General features: G+C 31.0%; 1 protein-coding gene across 1 annotated transcript in view; it reads left to right on the top strand.

The window, feature by feature from the left end:
• The window catches only part of LOC133186872 (sulfotransferase 1B1-like), a 492,412-nt gene that overhangs the window by 278,881 nt on the left and 205,395 nt on the right, over positions 1-8,136 (top strand). The gene's annotated exons all lie outside the window — the stretch shown is intronic.

The raw sequence follows: 8,136 nt of genomic DNA on the forward strand, positions 1-8,136 counted from the left end.
TAGATATGGTAATTCAAATTAATTTTGATTTATGGAAATACTAAAAATATTTTAAACTGACATATAGTTTTGAAGAATTTCCTCCTTAGAGAGGGAGATATGGGTATAAGTTCGATTACCATTTGCAGAATTAAATCCTAGTTCCTCTAAAAAACAATTCAAATAGCCTTACAAGCAAGGACAATGTTGTTACCTGCTGCTTTGTCAGTGGGACAAGTACATACTGATCGTGTAATCTATCTAATTTTTGTTTCAGCTCAGCATTGTCGAAGACAGAAGGATATATGGTTTTCATATTACCCCTCAATCGATTAATGCAAGATTTTAACACACGACTGATACATTTAATCCATTCTGACAAAGTGTCAAGGTCTTCTCTTACATGTATGGCCCTTCGCTTGGCATAATCTTCCACAGAATTCATAATATTTATAAAATTATGAGGCCAGTTGAAAGATCGGGGTTCCGTAAACTTTGGCCCTCATAAAACAAGTGATTTAAGGTCTTCATTATTAATTACATTTACATCACCAATAATGACGTGTCCAGCAGGATTATAGTTATAAGGTGAAGAACATGAACACGTTGGAAGATTATGTTATACAGTTTTTGTAGACTACAGCCCTGGATAATAAAACATCTTAAGCTTCAGTAAAAATCTATATGTTGTGCTGAATTGTGGTCGAATTCAAAGGCTTGAAAATAAATACTGCCCTTACAAAAAGTAAATACTGCCCTTACAAAAAGTACTATATCAAACTATAGTAAAATAAAGGTAACCATAGTGATAACTTTGACACTATGAAAACGTGATTTAATATGGCGATAACTATGAAAACTTTGATTTACTATAGTAATAACTTTGGAAACTTTGATTTACTATGGTAATCAAAATGACAAAATATTGATAACTATGAATTATTATGGAGATAACTCTGAAAACTTTTATTTACTATAGTAATCAATATGACACTATAGTGATAACTATGAAAACTTTGATTTACTATAATGATAACTATGGAAACTTTGATTTGTTATAGTAATCAATATGACACTATAGTGATCACTTTGAATACTGTTCGTTATCTCCATATTTGATTAGAAACCTTTGACTTACTATAATGATAACTTTGAAAACTTTGATTTAATATAGTGATAACTATGAAACTTTGATTTATCACAATTACAGATAATAAACTATAGTAATATAGTTTACTTAAGCATTTTTGTTACAGTTTATTCAACATTGCGTCATCAAACTGCTGTTGTATTCCTGTTGACAGTTTCAGTTCACAAGCAACAACTAGAAAAACTATTGATTGAAAATTTGACTTATGTCTAAGCCAGTTTCCCAATCCAAAGGCAAGTTCCTCTAACAATCTGTTGTAATTCCAATGGACATAAATTAAGCTCCTTTATTAGCAAACATGTTTTTGCATTCTCTGTGAAGCAAAATTTATTTGAAAACTTTTACATGAAAAGAGAGTCTTCCAGATGAGGCCTTGGCACGTTAATGAACCCTCACTGCTTAATGAACATGAGTGCCGAGTAAAGATCTACATTCTACATTTGAAACTCTTCACTGGCCATAATAATGTCTCATATGATTAAAATAATCTTGCAAGAGTATTGTAAAATATAGCAAATATCAGAAGAAAACCGTGGACTTTAATTCGACATTGAAATACGTTTTTCAGCGTGGAAATAACTAACGTTATGTACGTGGTCAACAACTTTCTGCGGAACTTTGTCACAGCGTACATAAAGTGCATTTAAGACATGCAATGGCAATTCAAGAAAACTACGTAATATTTTTACCCGCGGATCGAATATAAATTGTGATTCTTCGAAATCATTACTCCGTTGTACGTTTATAGTATGTCAACAAAATTAACAATATTCATTTTCTTCATATGTGGACTCTATATCCAAGTGAACTCAAAATATAAGTCACAACAGAGTTAACCACTTCAGTTTCATACTGGATACCCTATAGTGAAAAAAGATGGTAATGACGAATTCACATCTGAATTATTTGACGAACGGGATGACAAACTTTTCCATCGTGAACTTCCCATATTTATGTAGCAATATACCATTATATCCTTTATATGGTTTTTATGTGTCCAAACTGATTAGGTATACAAAAGCGTCTCCTGTAACCTAACAATTTTTATCCAAGGCAAGCTACTAACGAATAAGTTAATGTTACAGAGGTTTCACCAACTTAGTTTAAAGTCAGCATTTCCTGAATTTTATGGTCATTAAAATGACATTGCAGATGCTGAGCATTGTTGAGTCGAATTTCCACTGACATGTTTCGTACCATTAGTTAAGCCATAGTTTTCATACTTATTTTGACCACGGATTATTTTGTTTACTTTACCGCACAGAACGCTCACACGGAAGGTGTGATAGTCTTCATTGTATGTTTATTCTCATAGACACCAAATTCCACTCTGGTTTTCCAGAAGTTTGATTTTTGACCCTGTTCACATTTGCATTGTAGTCGTCCGCGTGGTGCAATGATTAGAGCGTTTGCTCTAGAGTCGCGTAGTAAGGAGTTTAATCCTGACGTTGCGGGTTCGAATCCCAATGCGGGACTTGGAGACCGGTCCTTCGGATGAGACCGTATAAACTGGGATCCCGTGTAGGTGCATGCACGAAAAATATCCCTCAATGCTCAATGGCCCTGAGTGCCGAGTTTCGGTCTAAAATTTGCAGCCCTCCACTGGCAATTGGTGGCGTCTCCACATGAGTGAAAAATTCTCGAGAGGGACGTTAAGCAAAAACAAGCATTTGTATTGTATAGAGGAATTGTGAGATTGATTACTGTTTATTCCAATCAAAAATTAACTTTAAAAAATTCTAATGGACAATCATAGCAGAGTTTCACATTTAAAAATTAAAACCTTATTCTTAGTAAACCACGATTTTAGGAATACAGACACTTTTGTATCGATTTAGTTCTACTCTGAAAATCCGATTTCTGAAATGACAGTGACACTGAAATATGAATATTTGCATTGTTGAGGATTCTGCCCATCCTAGATTCCAATTAGGATCGGAATGGAGAACTCACAATTAATGAACAATGAACATATGTCTACTCACTGCGACGTACATTTCTGTTTACCAACTTTCTTGTTTACAAATATTGTCACATCAACAACCTTAATGCATATGGTATCTGTTAGCTGAGCTTTATGAAATATCCGGCTTTACATTCCTCAAGCAAATCCCCAAAATAACTTTTTTCAAAGTTCCTTCAAGATTTAGAATGCAATTTATTTCTTAAATGACCTTTATTTTGTAAAAACTAGAACTTTAAAGGATGTCTTTGGTAAGCAATAAGCTACATGTAAGACCTAGAAAAAAAATGACAGCATAGACCCCCTAAAATCAAATTAATCCTCTCTTAAAATGTTAAAGAATATCAAAATTTGTGATTATTTCTTTTTTAAAATCTTATTTCTATATCATATATTACTTACATTGTAACACATTAGGACCATTAGATTTTGTTTAATTAAAGCTCACTCTCTGAAGTGTTTTTTCTTGTCAAAAAGTTATCATGGGTAAGTATGCTCTAGAAAAGATTGGTACCTTCTTTATTCTATGATTTGAGAGTGTAAATCATGTTTTATCATGACTTTAAAAAACTTTAAAAAAAAATATTTATACTCTTTTATGAAAGGGCAAATATATTTTTTTCTTAATAATGTTAAGATGCAATTATTCTACATAACACTACTACATTGTTACACAAGTGAATGGGAAATTGCTACAAACTGTATGCAAGTATAAAATTCTCTAATTCAATACTAGAAAAAGAAGCACTCTTTTGGCAAATCACACTGAGTATTGTGTAATCAGTGTAAAGATTTTCAGATTTCTGTAGTATTTTGACGAAGAAAATTGTTCACATCACTTAAATATATAATGATAATTATCAATGATCAATATATCTTCTTTATTATTCATTTTCTTTTTTTTTTATTTCTTGAATCAATGTTTTTCATCACAAAAGTATTTTAAATTACCATTGTATCTCATTTATATGAAATATTAGATCTCCACATCCTGCTCTACAAGAGCTGAACGTCAAGACGAAGCCTTTCGAAAGTGTCCTCATGCTGTATAACGTGACCCATAAGACAGCCTGGTGTATATTGCTATAGTTAAAGTATTTTAGTGGAAACAATAATAGACTCCGTTATAGGTTCATTATGGGGCTCCAAAGACACAAGTCAAGTGATATCGATCAGATATACATTGTAGCACCAACGGAGAAAAAAAACGAGTGTATAATCTTGGATATTTGTGTCTTGAATTAGACATAGGGTTAACGTCAAGTACTAAAATGTAAATCTCTGTTCCCTAATTGACCCTTGTGTTTAGTCTTGATCGAATGTAAAACACATAGAGTCAATGATCCATCACACGAAACAGTGTCACTATAATAGTACGGGAAATTCTTTCTCTTTTTCTCTTTATATAAATGTACAATTTTTACTTGTTTAATTTGGATGTTAAAAACCAGTTGATATGAAATCATTCCTGACCTGAAATACGCCCGGTCTGTCCAAAGGTATATTGTACTCAAGGTAAAATCTAAAGGCGTATTGTACTCAGGTAAAGTTTAAAGTTACGAGGGTTATTGGAAAAGTTCACAGACACATTGATTTAAGAAAAATTTAAAATATGTTGTACTCAGCTATAATCTAAAGGTATGTTATATTCAGATAAAGTCTTAAGGTATGTTGTACTCAGATAACGTCTAAAGGTATGTTTTATTCAGATAAAGTCTAAAGGTATGTTGTACTCAGATAAAGTCTAAAACTATGTTGTACTCAGGTAAAGTCTAAAACTATGTTGTTCTCAGGTAAAGTCTATAAGTATGTACTCAGATAAAGTCTTAAGGTATGTTGTTTTCAGGTAATTTCTAATGGTATGTTGTACTCAAATAAAGTCTAAAGGTATGTTTTATTCAGATAAAATCTAAAACTATGTTGTACTCAGGTAAAGTCTAAAACTATGTTGCACTTAGGCAAAGTCTAATGGTATGTTGTACTCAGATAAAGTTTTAAAGTATGTTGTATTCCGGTAAAGTATAAAGGTATGTTTTATTCAGATAAAGTCTAAAGGTATGTTGTACTTAGATAAAATCTAAAGGTATGTTGTACTCAGGAAAGTCTAAAGGTATGTTGTACTCAGATAAAATCTAAAACTATGTACTAAGGTAAAGTCTAAAGGTATGTTGTACTTAAGCAAAGTTTAAAGGTATGTTGTACTCAGGTATAAACGTGAAGACTTTACCTGAGTTCACCAGACAGACTGAACATTTCAATTTTTTTTTAATTTATCACAGAAGCAAAATGCTTTACAATTCTTCACCACTGATATGTATCCAATTCATGTATAAAATTATTCACACTTAAAAGCTATAAGATTGTAAAGTTTTTGTTAACGTGAATTACTCAGAAATATTTATGAAGGGAACCACCTTTTCAAAAAAAAAAAAAAAAAAAAAAAAAAAAAGACATGTAAGATAAATGTATGTATCTAGCAAGCTGGTGTCAATTTATTAATGTGTTTAATCTCATAAAATGAAACTTTTATCAAAGATAGATAAATTAGGTTCTACAGAATGAACTGTTTAGATTTACATGAACCCGAGAAAAAGTGAGAGCACTTTTTTTTTTTTTCTTAAAGTCATTACGTTGGCAAGCATCTTTCAAGCACCTGCCTCCTCCTTTCCTTTTGTTAGAGGGGAAGTGTTCACGAAACATTCATTACCACGCATAATAAAATTTTGCTCTTGCGTGATATCGAAAATAAATGTTTGCATGTGTTTTATATGAAATATTTCAATAATTTGATGGTTAAATTAGAAAAACAATACGGGTGCATTTGCTAAACATATTGTTTCTGAAAGAGTCGCAAATCTGGTTTTCAAATATACAAGATATGATTAGCGTCCATAAATCTTAACAGGCGTATTTGGCAACGGAATAAATGGTTTCGAATGCTTTGGGATTTAAGACAATCTACAGCTTTTTAAGACGTTATAATTTTTATTTCTAGTATTCGAATGAAAGATGCAGGGAATATAATTAATACAAAATATAACCATGTGTAAATTACCTTAAACCAGTCCTTGATATAACATGTTGATTATCAATATAATAGCTTTTTAAATGCAAAATGTGACCTTTAGTTACTTAACCTGTCTTTCATTATGCCAAGGCGAAATATATAACAAAATAAGGCGAAACTTAAATCCTTTTTGTAACACAAAATTGAGGCAAAATGCTAAACACTTATTCAATTTTAACAAAAAATGTCTTAGGTATTAAATATTTCTGGTTTCAATTTAAGAAATCAAAGTTTTATTAATGATTCACAGAAACCCTTTTGTACTGCATTATTTAGAATTATACTTGCCATGTTGTCCAAGTATATTCCATTAATTGGTTATACTTGTGTTATTTCTGTCGATATAATATTTTCTACATTCCTCTTTTTAACACCATAGACAAATGCTTCTTGAATATAAATGGAAGTCGGTTTTCATACTCTGTGATTAGTCACTTCAAATCATTTTGATTCTCTACATCTTCAGCTTTATCATCGTCAATTTTCCCTGTTTTTGTAGTATTATTGCACAATCACAGTTTATGATTCGATAATTAAGAAAACATTGGAGTACCACCAATTTTTGAACCGAGACAGGCTTTTAACAAATAAGCTTACGTCCATGGCTTTCAACAATCTTTTTTAGTCGGCATTTCGCTAATTCTGGTAAGAAGGCATTGGGTGCTCATCCCAAGAAATTTTGGTGATGTGTAAAAATTTTGGAAGTTATAACTTACTTAAACAATGACTTTTTACAATTCATTTTACAATATTGGAAAATAAATTTATTTATTTCAATTAAATGGACGACATTTATAACAGACTAGGGTTTATCACAGCATTATAGATAAAATATATTTCATTTTTCTTTTTTATATCTCTATATAAAATGTCAGAACAAAATATAAATCGTGTAATTAATCGTCATAGGAATTTACCTTGTTCACAGCTCTCAGTTGTTACAGTCTCACTGGTATGCATGTTTTATTTCGTTTAAATTAACAGAGGTAAACTATGGATTGGTAATAATGCTATTTTAAATCAAAAAGAAAAACCCAACAAAACCAACTTTTCATATCAATATCCAAAACATCAATTATTGCAGATGTGGGTATTACCAAGCACATAATGCTTGGGGTTATTTCGGCTACATACATGTAAGAATTATGCATTGATTAAACTGAATAAAACATAAATAAACTGGGATGCATTTAGTCTAAATAACCCCCACGCGTTATCACACGTTGTAAATCTCACATTTACAATGTAACTGAAATAGGTTGACAGATTATTTGTGAAGACAAAAATTCAAACAGATCACGGGTCAAACAGTTCTCTGGGAGAAGATTAATCTCTAAAAATAAATAAGTAAATAAATAAATGAATGAATAAATAAATAAATAATAAAGCATAATCAGTAGTTCTAGTCAGACCTTAAAAAGAGCATTTTTGTCAATTTGTGTTAAATTACAAATTTCTTTTCACATTTTAAGAGGTCGTTAAAAATTAAATGATAGATGATAAATTATAATGATTTTAAAAATCAAAACTAAGGATTACCTCCCTCATGCATTCAAGACCAAAAACTTTAGTTGATTGTAAAATTCTGCACAACAAATGATTCTATTGCAAATTGCCAGCATAAATAAATATTTCTAAACCCATTTTTATATTAAGAAAAAAAGGAAAGTTATTAGAAAATTACATTTTGGTCTAAGTCGTAAGTTTTGTTTTGTTTTGTTTTTTGTTTTTTTTTTTTGGTAAAACGGGGCACTGATCCTTCGACGTATATGGCTCGTCTTTGGCACCTTTTTCAGCTCTTCAAAGGTTTTTTTTATTTAAATATTTTGGATTTCAAACGTTTTGGCGTGAGCATCACTGAAGAGACACAATTTGTCGAAATGCACATCTTGTGCATCAAAATTGGTACCGTATATGATTTAACTTGTAATGCAGTTATATTTTAGTCTTCATGAAATATGAAAATATGGAACAGCA

Source organism: Saccostrea echinata, unplaced genomic scaffold (genome assembly GCF_033153115.1).
Source record: "Saccostrea echinata isolate AGI-Se365-2 ecotype Australia unplaced genomic scaffold, CSIRO_AGI_Sech_v1 ptg000014l, whole genome shotgun sequence".
In the NCBI taxonomy this organism is placed as follows: Eukaryota; Metazoa; Mollusca; class Bivalvia; order Ostreida; family Ostreidae; genus Saccostrea; species Saccostrea echinata.